The sequence below is a fragment of the Anolis sagrei genome, chromosome 4 (genome assembly GCF_037176765.1).
Source record: "Anolis sagrei isolate rAnoSag1 chromosome 4, rAnoSag1.mat, whole genome shotgun sequence".
NCBI lineage: Eukaryota > Metazoa > Chordata > Lepidosauria > Squamata > Dactyloidae > Anolis > Anolis sagrei.
In genome coordinates this window covers 117,918,239-117,935,132 of record NC_090024.1, presented here as the reverse complement: position 1 = coordinate 117,935,132, position 16,894 = coordinate 117,918,239, and the positions used below count along the sequence as shown (strand labels likewise).

Genomic DNA, 16,894 nt, shown 5'->3' with positions numbered 1-16,894 from the left:
ACAGAGACTTGTAATTGCTGCAGAATCAATACCTATGCCAATGATGCCTTATCAGAACATAATAAGTTTTCGTCATCATGTTAAAGGAAGCACATGATTTTTTCTGTAGTTAACAGCTAACAGAAACCACACAATAAAACACATACACCTATACTAATGGGGAGATATATACCTGACTGGCCCATGGTTACCTGAAACTACAGATGAAATTATATGAATTGTGGTTCTAGCATACTATAGTGTTGTTCTGGAGAATCTAGAAATTCCTAAAGAAGTATCCTTTCTAAAAATTTGTTAGGTCCACCAGTATGACTAAATGGTAGCTTCCAAGGAAAGCAGATGATAGAATTGTCTGGAGGATTTAGTAAATTCCTAGAGCAGTGGTTCTCAACCTTTCTAATGCTGTGACCCCTAAATTAAGTTCCTCATGTTGTGGTGACCACCAATCATATTTTCGTTGCTACTTCATAACGGTAATTTTGCTACTGTTATGAATTGTAATGTACTTTATATACTCGAGTATAAGCTGACCCGAATATAAGCCGAGGCACCTAATTTTACCATTAAAAACCTGGAAAACGTATTGACTCGAATATAAGGTATAGGGTATAGGGTTACAGCCTGTGTTGGATGGGGTCGCACTCCCCCTGAAGATGCAGGTTCGCAGCTTGGGTGTGATCCTGGACTCATCGCTGAGCCTGGAACCCCAGGTTTCGGCGGTGACCAGGGGAGCATTTGCACAGTTAAAGCTTGTGTGCCAGCTGCGCCCGTACCTTGGGAAGTCTGACTTGGCCACGGTAGTCCACGCTCTGGTTACATCCCGTTTAGACTACTGCAACGCTCTCTACGTGGGGTTGCCTTTGAAGACGGCTCGGAAGCTCCAACTAGTCCAGCGTTCGGCAGCCATGATACTAACAGGAGCGGAGCGCAGGGAGCATACAACTCCTTTGCTGCACCAGCTCCACTGGCTGCCGATCTGCTACCGGGCTCAATTCAAAGTGCTGGCGTTCTGGCCCAAGCTACCTATCCGAACGTATCTCTGCCTATGAACCCACCAGGACTCTAAGATCTTCTGGGGAGGCCTTACTCTCGATCCTGCCTGCATCACAGGCACGGCTGGCGGGGACGAGGGACAGGGCCTTCTCTGTGGTGGTCCTCGGCTGTGGAAAGCCCTTCCCATGGACATTAGATCAGCCCCTTCGCTAATGGTGTTCCAAAGAAAACTAAAAACCTGGCTGTTTGAACAGGCGTTCGGATGATTAGTGCAATGAACACGATGAATATAGGAAACGGAATTATGGATGACGAATTGGATCATGATTTTAGTTATGAGACGTTAATGTGTTGTTATTGAGATGTCATTAGTTTGTATTTTATACTGTTAATGGTTTTAATATTGTATGTTGTTGGACTGACTTTTGCTCTTGTTGTGAACCGCGTTGAGTCACCTACGGGCTGAGAAACTGCGGTATACAAGCAAAGTAAGTAAATAAATAAATAAATAAATAAGCCAAGAGTGGGAAATGCAGCAGTTACTGGCAAATTTCAAAAATAAAAATAATATTACATTAATTGAGGCATCAGCAGTTTAAATGTTTTTGAATATTTACATAAAACTGTAATTTAAAACTGTCTAACTCTGATTAAATCATTATTCTAATCTTCTTGTAGATGTAGATGTGCTTACCAGTACATATCCTTCCAGTAATAATAGAGTAAAATAATAAATGTAATAATAACAATGATAGATTAAAATAATAAATGCAATAACAATAATAGGATAGAATAATGAATGTAATAACAATAGATTAAAACAATAAATGTAATAATAATAAAGTAGAATAAATGTAATAATAACAATAGAATAAAATAATGTAATAATAACAGAGTAAAATAATAAATGTTATAACAATAATAATATATAGAACATGGCAATCCCCACCTCCACCAGCCCATTCTCCCCCTCTGGGAACCCTAAAGAGACACAAAGGGGCTCCAACCTTTCCTCAAAAGACAAGAGATAAAAGAGGGGAACCAAGCTGTTTAGTAATGGAATATGCTGCCTTGGAGCATGGTGGAGTCTGCTTTCTACTCTGGGCTTTTCTATGCAGAGCCATCTGTCGGGGGTGCTTTGATTGTGTGTTTCTAAGTGGCAGGAGGTGTGACTGGATGGCTCTTCCCTCTGCTCACCTTCAAGGCTCTTTTTCTCTGGGAAAAGAATGTTTGCAGAGACACACAGAGAGAGAGAGAGAGAATGGAGGAGCCAAGCCAGATCTCCGCTTTGCCTCTAAGGTTGCTCCTGCCCTTGAAAAGGCAGTGGTGTCCACCCTTCCTCCTCCTCTTCCTCTCTCCCTCCTTCAGGACACATAGAATCTGAGCAAGGGCCAGCCTCCTGAAGGAACAGGAGCTGCCTTGGAGGAAAAGAGACTACATTACCCAGCAGGCATGTCCTGCTTCTCCCTCTCCCCTCTTCCAAAATCCTCGTGGACAACAAGTTAAACATGAGCCAACAATGTGATGTGGTGGGAAAAAAAGCCAATGGGATTTTGGCCTGTATCAATAGGAGCATAGTGTCTAGGTCCAGGGAAGTAATGCTACCCCTCTATTCTGCTTTGGTTAGACCACACCTGGAATATTGTGTCCAATTCTGGGCACCACAATTCAAGAGAGATATTGACAAGCTGGAATGTGTCCAGGGGAGAGCGATTAAAATGATAAAGGGTCTGGAGAACAAGCCCTATGAGGAGCGGCTTAAGGAGCTGGGCATGTTTAGCCTGAAGAAGAGAAAGCTGAGAGGGGATATGATAGCCATGTATAAATATGTGAGAGGAAGCCACAGGGAGGAGGGAGCAAGCTTGTTTTCTGCTTCCCTGGAGACTAGGACGCGGAACAATGGCTTCAAACTACAAGAGGAGATTCCATCTGAACATGAGGAAGAACTTCCTGACTGTGAGAGCCATTCAGCAGTGGAACTCTCTGCCCCGGAGTGTGGTGGAGGCTCCTTCTTTGGAAGCTTTTAAACAGAGGCTGGATGGCCATCTGTCAGGGGTGATCTGAATGCAATATTCCTGCTTCTTGGCAGGGGGTTGGACTGGATGGCCCATGAGGTCTCTTCCAACTCTTTGATTCTATGATTCTATAGGAAAATGGGAAAGACAGGCTGGAACCTGGGAAAGCCTGGGATGCAAAGGGAGCTGGAAAGGTGGGAGAGGGGAACTGGGGAGAGTTAAGACTGGAGTAAGAAGTGGGAAACTAGACTGTGGTGGGAGAGGAAGGCAAGCGCCCAGAAAGAGCTCTTGAGAGAGCACAGCAAAGGCACGTGGCACCCTCTCCGCACAGCAACCACGCGCCCCTTCCTCTCCTCCTCTCGGAGCTCGAGATCTCTCGGCACTGCCTTCTTCTCCTTTCTCTTTCACCCAGCTGGCCCTTCTTTCAGCCCTACCCCTCCCAACGAGGACTCATTCGAGTATAAACCTTCCGAGCTCAGTAGAGGCAACAGCCGAGCGGCATGCTTTCTCCCGCGCTCGCCTTTGCCTCCAAGCTCCTCCTCCTGACTCCCTGCAACCTTGTGGGAAGAGGAGGAGGAGGAGCCAACCAATGGCCAGCAGCCATTTTGGAGAGGCAGAAGGGGCGTGGCCTACCGAGGAGCCTTCACGAGCCCCAGAAAATGGCTCAGCGACCCCACTAGGGGTTGCGACCCCCAGGTTGAGAACGGCTGTCCTAGAGGTACAGATAAACAAAAATGAAACCATAGAATCGAGTACAGTGTGTGTGTGTGTTTGTGTGCATGTCTGTATATATGTGTGTGGGTGATGTTCCAAGAGACTGTGTAGAAATTTCCCGAGCAATGGGAAAGTGACACTGCATAAAAAATAATTTTGCAGCATCTCTTTCAGAGTCATATGGAATAATAACAATTGCTCTCGTGTTGTTGTTCATTCGTTCAGTCATCTCCGCCTCTTCGTGACCTCATGGACCAGCCCACGCCAGAGCTCCCTGTCGGCCGTCACCACCCCCAGCTCCTTCAAGGTCAGTCCAGTCACTTCAAGGATGCCATCCATCCATCTTGGCCTTGGCCGGCCCCTCTTCCTTTTACCTTCCACTTTCCCCAGCATAATTGTCTTCTCTAAGCTTTGCTGTCTCCTCTTGATGTGGCCAAAGTACTTCAACTTTGTCTCTAATATCCTTCCCTCCAATGAGCAGCCGGGCTTTATTTCCTGGAGGATGGACTGGTTGGATCTTCTCACAGTCCAAGGCACTCTCAGAACTTTCCTCCAACACCACAGTTCAAAAGCATCTATCATAAATAACTTGTATTCCAATTATTTGTATGTTTTTGCCTTCTGTGTGAAAAAGGCAATACAAGATACTGTTTCCTTGCTTTAAAAATATTAACAGAATTCCAAAAACATTTTTTGGGGAAAAAGGATTTTTAACAATGTGTTTTGAGTACTATAGGTGAGTGTATTTCCCCTTATATGCACACACATGTTTCATGGTTTGCATACCATTCCCCCAAATCACCATCCAATGCCCTAGTTATTGTCCTTAATCCTTCAGGGGAAGGTAGATTTATATTTATATTAGAGATGAAATGGGTATTGGATAATTCTCCTAAGCTGGTCAAAATTTGGTGTTCCCAACCACTTGGGAAATACTGACGAGAAGAAAAATAACACTTGGCAAACTCCCACTGCTTGTGGGGTTTGTGTTGTTGTTGTTTTTCTTTGTACAGTAAACTGTGAAACTTTGTAAACTGTTAACTTTGTTAACTGCTGCACAGCTAGAATACAGTACAAATCTCCGAGGCAAAGTTGCACACCTATTCTGAATCTGCAGTTAAATGGTTCAGTGTTGAAGAAGAGAGAATTGAACAAAACATTCCTTGAATGCTAAGCCCTATGACCTCATTAGACAGGGGAAGAATCAGCAACATGCTCCACTTTATTTATTTATTATTTATTTATTATTTGCACTTGTTAACCGCCACTCTCAAGCCCGAAGGCGACTCGTGGCGGTGTACAGAACATAGAACACAAAGGACAACAGGTTACAATAAATCAGGACCATAACACACATCTTACTAATACACAGCTACTTAACTAAAAATCTGCTTCGTCTTGTTTAGGGTCATAATCAATCTCGTAGTCATGGTCCATTCCGGTGGTCATTCCAAAAACATAGCACTTAGTTGAAGGCCTTCTCAAAGAGCCAGGTTTTCAGGCCCTTGCGGAAGGCCATGAGGGAAGGCGCCTGTCTGATTTCAGCAGGGAGGGAGTTCCACAGCCGGGGGGCCACCACCGAGAAGGCCCGCTCTCTTGTCCCCGCCAGGCGTGCCTGTGAGGCAGGCGGGACCGAGAGAAGGGCCTCCCCGGATGATCTTAAGGTCCTCGTGGGCTCGTAGGCCGAGATGCGGTTCTCAAGGTATTTTGGGCCGGAACCGTTTAGGGCTTTGTAGGATAACACCAGCACCTTAAATTGGGCCCGGTAGCTAATCGGCAGCCAGTGGAGCTGGGACAGCAAGGGCGTTGTGTGCTCCCTGCGTCCCGCTCCGGTTAACAACATGGCTGCCGCACGCTGGACTAGCTGGAGCTTCCGGGCCGTCTTCAAGGGCAGCCCCACGTAGAGAGCGTTGCAGTAGTCGAGGCGGGATGTGACCAAAGCGTGTACCACCGTGGCCAAGTCAGACTTCCCAAGATACGGGCGCAGCTGGCGCACGAGCCGAAGCTGTGCAAATGCTCCCCTGGTCACCGCCGAAACCTGGGGATCCAGGCTCAGTGATGAGTCCAGGGTCACACCCAAGCTGCGAACCTGTGCCTTCAAGGGGAGTGCGACCCCGTCCAGCACGGGCTGTAACCCTATACCCTGTTCGGCCTTGCGACTGACCAGGAGTACCTCTGTCTTGTCTGGATTTAATTTCAGTTTGTTCGCCCTCATCCAGACCGTCACAGCGGCCAGGCACCGGTTCAGGACTTCGACAGCCTCCTTAGTAGCAGGTGGAAAGGAGTGACAGAGTTGGACGTCATCTGCGTACAGATGACACCGCACCCTGAAACTCCGGATGATCTCACCCAGCGGCTTCATGTAGATGTTAAACAGCATGGGGGACAGTATGGAGCCCTGAGGAACACCACAGGTCAACGGCTGTGGTGTTGAACAGGAGTCCCCCAATAACACCTTCTGGGTACGACCCTCCAGAAATGACTGGAGCCACCGCAAAGCGGTGCCTCCAAGGCCCATCCCTGCAAGGCGTCCCAGAAGAATACCGTGGTCGACGGTATCGAAGGCCGCTGAGAGGTCCAGGAGCACCAACAGGGACACACTCCCCCTGTCTAGCTCCCGGCGGAGATCATCCACTAAGGCGACCAAGACCGTCTCGGTACCATGTCCCGGTCTGAAGCCAGACTGTGCCGGATCCAGATAATCCGTGTCTCTCAAGAATACCTGGAGTTGTGAGGCCACCACGCTTTCCATGACTTTGCCCAAGAAGGGAAGATTGGAAACAGGCCGAAAGTTGTCAAATTTGGTGGGGTCCAGTGATGGTTTCTTCAACAGCGGCTTTATAATAGCCTGTTTTAGGCTCGCTGGAATCGTGCCTTCCCGAAGGGAGGCATTAACCACCACCGTTACCCACTCAGCCAATCCCCCTCTGGCCTCTTTCAGAAGCCAGGATGGGCAGGGGTCTAGGATGGACGTGGTAGGCCTCATTCCTCCAAGTATCTTGTCCACATCCTCGGGTTTCACAAACTGAAAAGAATCCATCACAAACTGAAAAGAATCCACTTTGCCATTCCTTTAAGTACGGAACCCACCAGCTCCTATTACGTGATGCACAACTACTTCTGGTGGGACTCCGTGATTAAAGGGGTGGCAAAGTGGAGCATGCTGCTGTGGCAGCAACTTGAGGGGCTCCCTTGTTCCTCCAGGAACAATGGGAGGAAGCCAGACAGTTAACATTTTCCCCTGTGGGATGTTCAGCTGGGCAAGTTAGGTGATGTGGGGCATGGGGTGATGGGTTCCCCACTCTCACCTGACATGCACCACCAGAATTACCATAATGCATGGTGATTCCAGTGGCCTTTATGATGAGGTTCTTAAAGTTGCACATTTAACTATGAAAACTATAACTATTTCCTCTATTCACTTCACACCCATCAAGGCTGCTCCTCTCCTATCATCCCATTCTCTGTAGCTCTCTCTTCACTATTTTTTGTGCACTTGGCTTGTTGAGCTTTCTGGACCACATGAGGATTTTAAATGGGTTCTGACACTGAAGAACTAACAACTGCCTGACTAACCACTGTTCATATCTTACCAAGGCTTTCTGAAAGCACTTTGAGAAAGGTCAAAGCATATTTCGCTTACTGCAGCTGCTGGGATGTAACTACACCCAACCCATACATTCCCACCTTCATCCATGTTTTCCCCCTTTTGGGAGAGAATTGTTCAATGCCTAGAATCCACAATCTTATGAGCCTGGGCTTCTACTCTATCAGAGATTTGCTGCATACTTCTGGACTGTCATATTTTCAACTTACAGAAGAACTGTCCCTACAAACAGTTAAAATGATAAATAAAAATCATGATGCATTTTGCAATTTAAAGCCGTTTCCTTTTGTGTGTGTATGTTCTGGAAGCAGGGTGTACTTTTAACTTGAAAAGCTTGTTTAGCAATGCACAGCCATGAAGGAGTGGGAAGTTTTGCAAAACAGACTTGAGAACAGAAAAGGAAGGCTTAATTAAGACAGGAAATCCATATCAGTGACTTGGTTCAGCTGCAAAGCTGCACAGTTACTGGTACTTGAATTATTATTCTTTTTAGAGGAGGTGAATAGGAAGAAGTGGGAAAGTTATGGTTTTGCAGCCAGAGGTCTTCTCTATGTGTTTAGTACTAGACATTGAAATTACAGCAGATTGGGAACAAAGACCTGCATAGGAAGAAGGGAACACCCAAAACAACCTCACAATTAAGTCATCACTAGCCCTAAAGTTACTGCAGGAGCAGCTGAAGATAAATACATGGCTGAAAAAAAGTAGAAGACTAGAGTTCCCCCATTCTCTAAAACTATAGCGTCACCATAATACATAATTGAAATATATCAGATATTTCCTCATACAGCTAACAAAAAAAGACATTAATGCCTCTGGAAGTCAAACATGATCTTCTTGCTTACCATCTTATAGCTAGTAAAACACCAAATCATAGTAATATGGGACCATTCTGCTTTTCTGAAACACCACATAAGCTACACAATCAATCAGTCAGTCTTTATAACATGCTTTGACCTGTACTATGCAAGAAATCACAAATGTACAAATTCACGAGAAAAAAATGTGTTTCTTTTCATAGAAAGCATCAGGAATTGTGAAAATTCCACTTTGATAAATAATGACAATTCAAAAGTAAAATATTTTCTATTCTTATCCAGTTCTTTCCTGGTGCTGGACATAACACAGTCTCATCATACCAACTCAGTGCACAGAGCAAATGAATAGTATTCAAAGAAGCTCAGTTGGAGACAAGAAGTATCCTCAGTCATCCTTCAGATATTTAACATTTAAAAGGCCTTAGAGAAAAGACTGATATCCTGAAAAATGGCAACTGTAATGAGGAAAATTATCAGAAACCATTGCATAGTGGTAATCAAAAATCTATTGAAAGGGTTTGTTTTCTCTCACTTTCAGATTATATCCCAACATTGCAGTGCTTTATTTCTCAGATGGTTTAACCATTAGACTAAACCAGGGTTTCTCAAACTAAGGCCCATGCCGATCTACCCCTGTGACTCGGGTCATGTAGAAACAATAGAACATGTGCTCCTTCGGTGCCCGTTCTACAGGGATCTCCGTGCCAGGCTTATCTTACCTTTGATAGACAAGCACCCAGGCTATTCAGGACAATTTTATACCTCCATGCTACTTGCAGATATTAATTCAGCTACAACCTACAATGTCGCAAAGTTCTGTGCAGCAGCATACAAAATCCGCCAGGGAATGACTAGTTCCAAAAGTCAACTGTGTGTCCAGTAATCTTCTTCCCTGAATCTATAATTTGGTGATGGATCTGGGCATTGTATGTTTTTACCCTGTTTCCCCTTCTGCTCCCTCACCCATATTGTGTTTTTAGTAGTTATATTTATATTTTTAATGTACCAAACATGCCAGGTTTGTATGGAAATGTGACACTATTTCCTGTGCTGGTCAATGACCGAAATAAATGTTTTGAGATTTGAAACTAAGGCCCATAGGCCACTTACTCAGTCATTTACTCGGCCCCTGGTCTAAACTTTAGACTTAGGGTCACCCTAAGTCTGAAACAACTTTAAGTCACACAACAACAACAACAACAACAACAACAACAACAACAATCTGAATTAACTTGACTATCTGATCAGCCAAAATTACCATTGAAATGCTGGTAATTTTATGCTGGTTAAGATTGTTCATCATTTTAAATACTATATTGTTATTTCATGTTTTTTGAAGTACAAATAATATATCTGCAGTGTGCATAGGAATCTGTCCATGTTTTTCTCAAATATAGCCCTCTCAAACAGTCTGAGGGACAGTGAACTGACTCTCTGCTTTAAAAGTTTGAGGACCCCTGGACTAAACGTTGGGAGTCCATGATTCAAATCCTCACTCAGCCATAGAACCCATTGGGTGACATTGGGCCTTTCTGAATGAGTCTTGCCAAGAAAAACCCACAAAAGACTTGCCTTAGCATCACCATAAGTCAGAAAGAACTGGAGGGCACATAACAACAAGATGAATGTTAAAGTATTTAATTAAATGAAAAATACACAAATAAAATAAGGATACTACAGTGGTATAGCTAAATTGCTCCCAGCTCCTATTGACACCAGATGTTAAAAATCATCTTTTATCTGCACTCTTGGTTTTATTTCATGTCCAAAATAGAATGAGATAAAATGCTGGTAACTGACCTAGCTAGACTGATCTATAATGGGTTGTTCTTCCAAATACATTAGGAGCATTTATGTCCAGATTTTCATATGCCATTCTTGTCATTAAAAATCTATCTGTATTTTCAGAACTGAGTATCCTGTATTTTATTTTCCTTGTTTTTAAAGCAAGCTAATATATATATAAATATGGTGTGGTTGTGATGGTGGTGAGAATGCTGAAAAAGCTGAAACAGCTAAACTTCCTCAAGCCTTTTTGATGTTCGCCCTGTTTTTCATTTAAACTAAGATAGCTATTGTTACTTAATAGTAACAAAAATGGCACTGCCTTCCTTTAAGCACATGTAACTCAATGCTTCCTAAGCTGATCAACTCAGATAAGGAAGGAAGGAAGGAAGGAAGGAAGGAAGGAAGGAAGGAAGGAAGGAAGGGGAAGGAAGGCAGGCCGGCCAAATGGAATCATAGAGGATAGCTTCACAAATAATATCTAATTTGAATTTGGTTGTTAAGGAAGCTACTATAATGAAAAGGATCTAATCAAAGTTCAAAAGGCAACTAGAGAAGATATTAGTAAGTCAGACATTCACATATTGTTGGGATGGTTTTTTTCTTCCCCATATCAACAGAAAAAGAGAATTGCCATGTTCATCGGCTTGTTTGCATGTATCCTAGTTTAATTTTTTTCTTCCTTAGAGCTCTGGCATTTCATCAGTGAGTAGTTGAAGCATGAAACACTGTTTTACTAAGCAGATGTGAAAGTGGTAATAAAAGGCTACAGGAAACCAGAATTTCTTTTTTCTTCTTTCCAAGCTAAAATAAGATTCTCAGGGAAAACAGTTCAGGTTTACTACTCAGTCTATGGAATGATAATAGCTATGAAGCTTAGCAACAGGGTGTAATAGGGCTGTTCCCTTCACTAGAGGTATATTGGTGCAATTTATATATCTTGGCAAAGCATCGTCTTGGCATATTATGCCTCAGGGACCATTTTTTCCCTTTAAATATTAGGAAGATGTTGCATGCAGAGCTTCTGGTACTTTTTCTGAACTCTGATTATTCTTTGGAAATTATTTAATAACATACTTTGTCTACTAGTCTTCCATGTTACTTCTTTTATTTAGATAGCCATGGCTTAGATTACGGGAAAAACTAATTTGTTACAGAGAGAATAATAGATACAGGGGATTTCTGTGAAAGCATGGGAGATTCCACCAAAAAATTTATCAGGCCCTCATTTTTTTAAAGCTTGAAATCTATACTTTTTTCCTGGATGTTCTGACACTCCATTTGTGCAGAATAATCACAAAATCGTATGGCTGGAGGTTATGAGAAGGTAATCAAAGTCCAACCTAAATCAAGACTTATTATCTTACAAAAAGCATTTCCCAACATAGGTTCATCCAGATAATCTAGAAGATAAAGTACCCCCTCAGGCAGAAAAGAACTGAGAATGGTGTATACAAGGTCGATTGTGACATGCGGCCTGATCCCGTTCATGATAACTCACAACTAAGGGCCATTTGACCGAAGGAGCCTTATTTCCAAAGAAGTGATCATAAGACTGCAATGTTAAACAAACCTCATGTACCAAAATAATCAATACTGCCTACACTTTGGGCTGCTAGCAAATCATGGAAAGTAAAAGGATAATAACTTCCTAACACATAAAACACAAACCATCCTTTATTATTATCGCACCTCAAAAACTGGTAGAATGGGGAATGATCTATCTGCTGAGTGGGAAGACTTCAGTTCCAAGACATTTTGCTACCTGAGGCAAATGATAAGAAATTATCCCATTCGTTTTGATGTACAAAAGCCAATTGTTCTAGTAGGTGCACCTTATTTAAATAGTGATAAAATATTGATTCCTCTACTATACCTCAGGGCAGTGGGCTACTCAGGGACTGAAAGGGAGCCTTTGAGCATGTACAACTCTGTTTCCCAAGAGAAATGAGAGATTAGTGACTTTAAAAACAGTAGAGAGGCTGTCTCAGTTATCCTCCTGCATCTGCCACTCTAGTCAATGATAGTTCAAATCTCATTAGAAAGCATTAGAATAGTCTGCTGATCTCAGTGGTTCAACCTTTCCTGCCCTTTCAATTGAAATATCAAAATGATAATACTGGCTACCCTCACCCAACATGTCAGGGGAACAGTCCTTGATATCCTAATGATTGAAGGCAGGCAAGACATCTGGTGGAAAAAAATCTTTCTTGGTATCCAAATGAGGAGCTGAACAGCTGGAGATCATTCTTCATCTGCATCTACACAGGCACTCTTCCACATAAGAGAGAGGGTTTGGAAAATAAAAGGAATGATATTGAGGAAAGATGCAAGTGGCATTGCAGAAACAGTGACGCTAAACAGAAGACATTTGCAATGCTTGAGAGGGCACAGAACATTATGTCTTCCCTAAAGGGGGGACAGAAATCCATCTCTCCAAACTAGTTTGTTCCCCCATTAGGCAAATGAAGCTACCATTTTGAATTTGCAGATGCAGGACATCAATGGTGATGATATCTTAGGTGTTCCTATGTGGAAAAATAGAGCTATGCAGCATGCCATACTCAGCTTGTCCTTCACCTTGATACGGTAGAGGTCACAGTATTATTGCTAAGATTGAAATAAGATTCAACTCACATTCCAGCTATTCTGTATAGGAATATGAAAAGGACACATCACTTTGTCTTCTTACTGAGGAAACTAATGTTTTGTGTCAGTCTTGCTCTTTAGCATGATAAAATCAGACAGACAACAGTTATAACTTACTTCTTCTAAACTATGCATCAAACCAAATGTTCTGGATATTTTTAACTTCCGCCCTAGTCAAAATGTTGCTTCCACAAGCACTACAAAAATAAGAGTTGTGATACAGTCTATAATACATGGGTGTAAATGCTCTAGGCAATAAACCTGGATAAGAAATAAATCCCTAGGGTGAAGCTGGATTTGGTTCATCATTCACCACAATATGCAACGGGACTAAACCCTACTAATCTCAGTAGGGCATACTCTTCAGGGCACATTGAATTCAGAAGTGAACTTCATGATATAATGCAAATTCAATAAAAAACACTTTCTCCTCCTGACTGTGCAATGTGTAGGCCAATCTTCTCTATGTTTACACCCAAAATAAGTCTTATTGGAATCTGTTGGATTTACACTCTGTGCACAGAGTTTAGCCATCTTAATTGACCTGTTAAGGTCATTGGAGTCTTTAGGAAGGAAACACTATGCTTGCCATAGATGCAGGCGAAATGTCAGGAGAAATGCCTCTAGAACATGGCCATATAGCCCGAAAAAACCCACAAGAACCTAGTGATTCCAGCCACGAAAGCTTTCGACAAACACTAGATTTCCTAAATATTCACTTCCTTCTTCTCATATGTAAAGAAAGAAAGAGCCTTGATTTCCACAAAGGGAATTTCATTTTGTGGTGCAATCAACTGAAAAAGGCATTGTGTAAAATAATTGTGTGAAGACATTCTCCAAAGAATATAATGTAATTAACAACACAAATACTGGGATAAGGAGCAAGATGATGCTTCCCCCCCCCCCCCCCCAATAAATTGCCGAGCCCTTCATTTGAATAGCCTAGTTTGGTTTTGCTTGCCTCACCTTTTCTTACTCTTTCATTCCCTTCCCACCCTTTTTGCCATGTCTTCTGTAGAACCAGCATCTGGAAAACCTCTTGATTTAACTAATTTGGATAAATCACTACAATGCCAACAGAAGCACTTCAGCGACCAAGCTTAAACAGAGAAGTAATCTCCTATCTTCTTCATTTTGTCACTGGATAACTGATTCTCAAGTAGGCAAAGTAGAAATTAAACTTGTAGAAGACAGGCTAGACTCTCCTGTGCCCCCTCCCCCCCCCCCCCCCCCATGGAAGTCTCATGCCCTCCTGAAAGGCACTGGGGGCAGAAGTGGTACAAAACCACCTGAGATTTGAGCTGCTACCATCTGGCTGTAAAACTGAGATACTCCTCATTGAGAACAGTGGAAAGCACAAATGTTGCCCCAGTCTTCCCCTCCACCCTAATACAGAAAGAAATCTACACTGCCCAAGCTAACAGAAGCTTCTTTTCCCTTTGCAATTCATTCTTTTTCATTTCCTAATGTCTTTGTTTGTGAAACAGTCCCATTAATGATGATAGTATTATTCCCATTCTACCCAGATCCCCCACCTCCATTTAGTTAACTCAAAGCCACACAATAGAGAAACAAGGAATATTTCCTAAGATCTAACCACCTGCTGTCTTTCTGTGTATGAATAGCATATCACAAACTGGTCACTTTCCTCTAATATGTAATCTCTTAGAGAGGTAATATTTGCAAGAATGCAGTGCATATGTTCAGACATTCAGCTGCCGAAAACATTGACTGTACATATGAGAACCAGATCCGAGTGTCCAACAATTGAGAGCAGAGAAAACAGGCAATGCACATACATGTGTGAATCAACCCTATGAGGTAATGCTAAATTATATTATCTCTTTCTCCCTCCCTCCCCCAGTCCTCACCTATCATATATGGATCACTTTTTCATCTGGTGACCATAATGGTAACTTAGAAAGAGCAAAAGAAGACATCTTCTACAAGGTCAGTGCCATTTAGTCCAGCATTGTTTCACACTGAGTATCAGAAGCTTTCCAAAGTTTCCTATCATGAGCCCTACCAGATCCAGGAGATGCCCAAAAGAAAGGTAATTAAGTTCTTGTCCAATGGAAGAAAGGGATTAAATATGAGAAGGTTGTCTCACATGTATCATATGCAGACATTGGACAAGCTTGAACAGGCTGCAATGTCCTAGAATCATAGAATCATAGAGTTGGAAGAAACCACATGAGTCATCTAGTCCAACCCTCTGCCATGCAGGAAAAGCACAATACCCCTGACAGATGGCCATCCTGTCAAAAAAATAAGACCTCACAACCTCTGAGGATGCCAACCACAGATGTAGGTGAAACGTCAGGAGAGAATGCTTCTGGAACATGTCCATACAGCCCGGAAAACTCACAGAACCCTATGACCACACTGTTCATGACATGCCAGGAAAATCTTGCTGCTCTGGAGGACACCATAGTATGATCCAGAGACAAACAGATCATAAGTACTTTTATACAGCTCACATTTCACAAAACGGTTGTCAGGGATCATATCTACACAGGTGAGTATTGAAAAATGAAAGATGGCAATGGATTGACACCCTCTCATCCTGCCCCTATTTCTCAGGTAGGAGGCTATCAACATCCTACATCTCCATTTTGGCTAGCAAAGAACAGAACCAGAGATGCCTTGGGGGAAAAAGGCATGTCATGATTTCTCAGAGCTGCATTTTAAATGAGATTTGTAGCAGAGGGAGCAGGAAACTCACCCCAAACCATGTTCTCCTGAGCATAAAACAACCCTCAGTTCTTGTGGGTTTTTTCGGGCTATATGGCCATGTTCTAGAGGCATTTCTCCTGACGTTTCGCCTGCATCTATGGCAAGCATCCTCAGAGGTGAGGTCCTCTGAGGATGCTTGCCATAGATGCAGGCGAAACGTCAGGAGAAATGCCTCTAGAACATGGCCATATAGCCCGAAAAAACCCACAAGAACTGAGTGATTCCAGCCATGAAAGCCTTCGACAATACATAAAACAACCCTACCTAACCTTCCTGTTTTTCCCCTCTGTGGAAACTTGGAAGACCAACAGGCACAGAGGCAGTGGATGCTACAGAGGGGAATCAGGAACATCTTGTACTATTCAAGACAAGAGAAAGCAAAGGGAAAAGAGAAACTGCTACACCTGTCTGGCTGATGAAGACCATTCACCTTAAGATAGAAATTTCATTCTTCCCTTCCTGTTACTGCTATGCTCTGTCTCTCTTTCAATCCTAACCACATTTTAAAGCCCCCACAAGCTGTTGAACGTTGTTATTTTTGAAGGGGTGGGTGGGTAATTCTCCTCTTACCATCCTGAGTCATCTTTCTTCCTCGGTTTGGCATCCCTTGAGTCTCACTCAAGGGAGTAAGAGAACTGAAGGAGAAAAGGAAACATGAGCACGGCTGGGGATGTGTTTTATTTTCGTCTACTTCTCTCTAGCTGCCTGCAAATGCCCACTAAGCCACCCTGACTTGCCTTGAAATGATTTCTTGGCAAGGAGTGGGCAGAGGAAGCTTTACGCGTCCCCTCCCCCCCCCCTAGAGTAACTGACCCCACACCTCCCTTTTGCCATCTCTTATCTCGACCCAAATGTGATGCCCCCCCCCTCCGCATCATCGCCCCCAAACCCCACGTCTAAGATCTCTCCAAGAGGGGAGAAGGGGTGGCTTACCTCGACGGCTCGCCTAGGCTGGAGTGCATCTGTCCTCAAAGTTTCTCGCGGCTCCCCCATGAGTTGAGACCGAGAGAAAGAGTGAGGGGCTGGGCTGCGGGGGGGGGGGGGGGGCTGCGGTAGACGGGGCCGCCCCCTCGGAAGTGGAATGGACTCGCCCCCAGTGGGATCTGGCTAATTGCACGACTTGGAGGGAGAGAGAAGGGGGAGTGAAAAAGCTCTCTGCCTCCTCTGAAGGAGGCTGGGGACACCTCTTGCCGCACCAGGGGGCAAGGTGACTCAGGTGGCACAAGGTCTGGCAAGGACGTGCCAAGAAAAGAAAGGGAGGGGGGAGAGAGAGAGACAAAGACACTCCCGACTCAGATCTCCAAGATCGAAGTGGATTATTGCTGTGACTATTGTATTTTTTAAAAGATGGGGTGGGAGGTAAAAGGGGGGGGGGGGGCAGAGCAAGTCAAGGTGTCTCGGTTAAGGATAGGGCAAAGGTCTGGGCTCCAAACGTGGTCGGACAACACTGGCTGGAAGAAGACTGGGGTGAAGGGGACGATCCCAGAACCTCGAGAAGATGATTCGCTTGACCTGAAGGCTGCTGTCTTGCTCGGCTTGGCTTAGAGCGCCTCAGAAGCCAAGGGATCCCCCCGATT

The 16,894-nt window shown here is 43.8% G+C and overlaps 1 protein-coding gene across 5 annotated transcripts in view; it reads right to left on the bottom strand.

Annotated features, from left to right (window-relative positions):
• BRINP3 (BMP/retinoic acid inducible neural specific 3) overlaps positions 1 to 16,894 on the bottom strand; it is a 365,830-nt gene that overhangs the window by 343,320 nt on the left and 5,616 nt on the right. Inside the window, exons 1-2 of one of the 5 annotated variants that reach the window (XM_060774526.2) lie at positions 16,251 to 16,338; positions 15,888 to 15,952 (exon numbers count right to left, since the gene is read on the bottom strand). The exons of 2 other annotated variants lie outside the window; for them this stretch is intronic. The gene's annotated coding sequence lies outside the window, so the exon portion shown is untranslated. Of the gene's footprint in view, positions 1 to 15,887; positions 15,981 to 16,250; positions 16,351 to 16,894 lie in introns of those variants that run through there. 2 more of the 5 variants (XM_060774527.2, XM_060774529.2) reach the window with 2 other exon arrangements.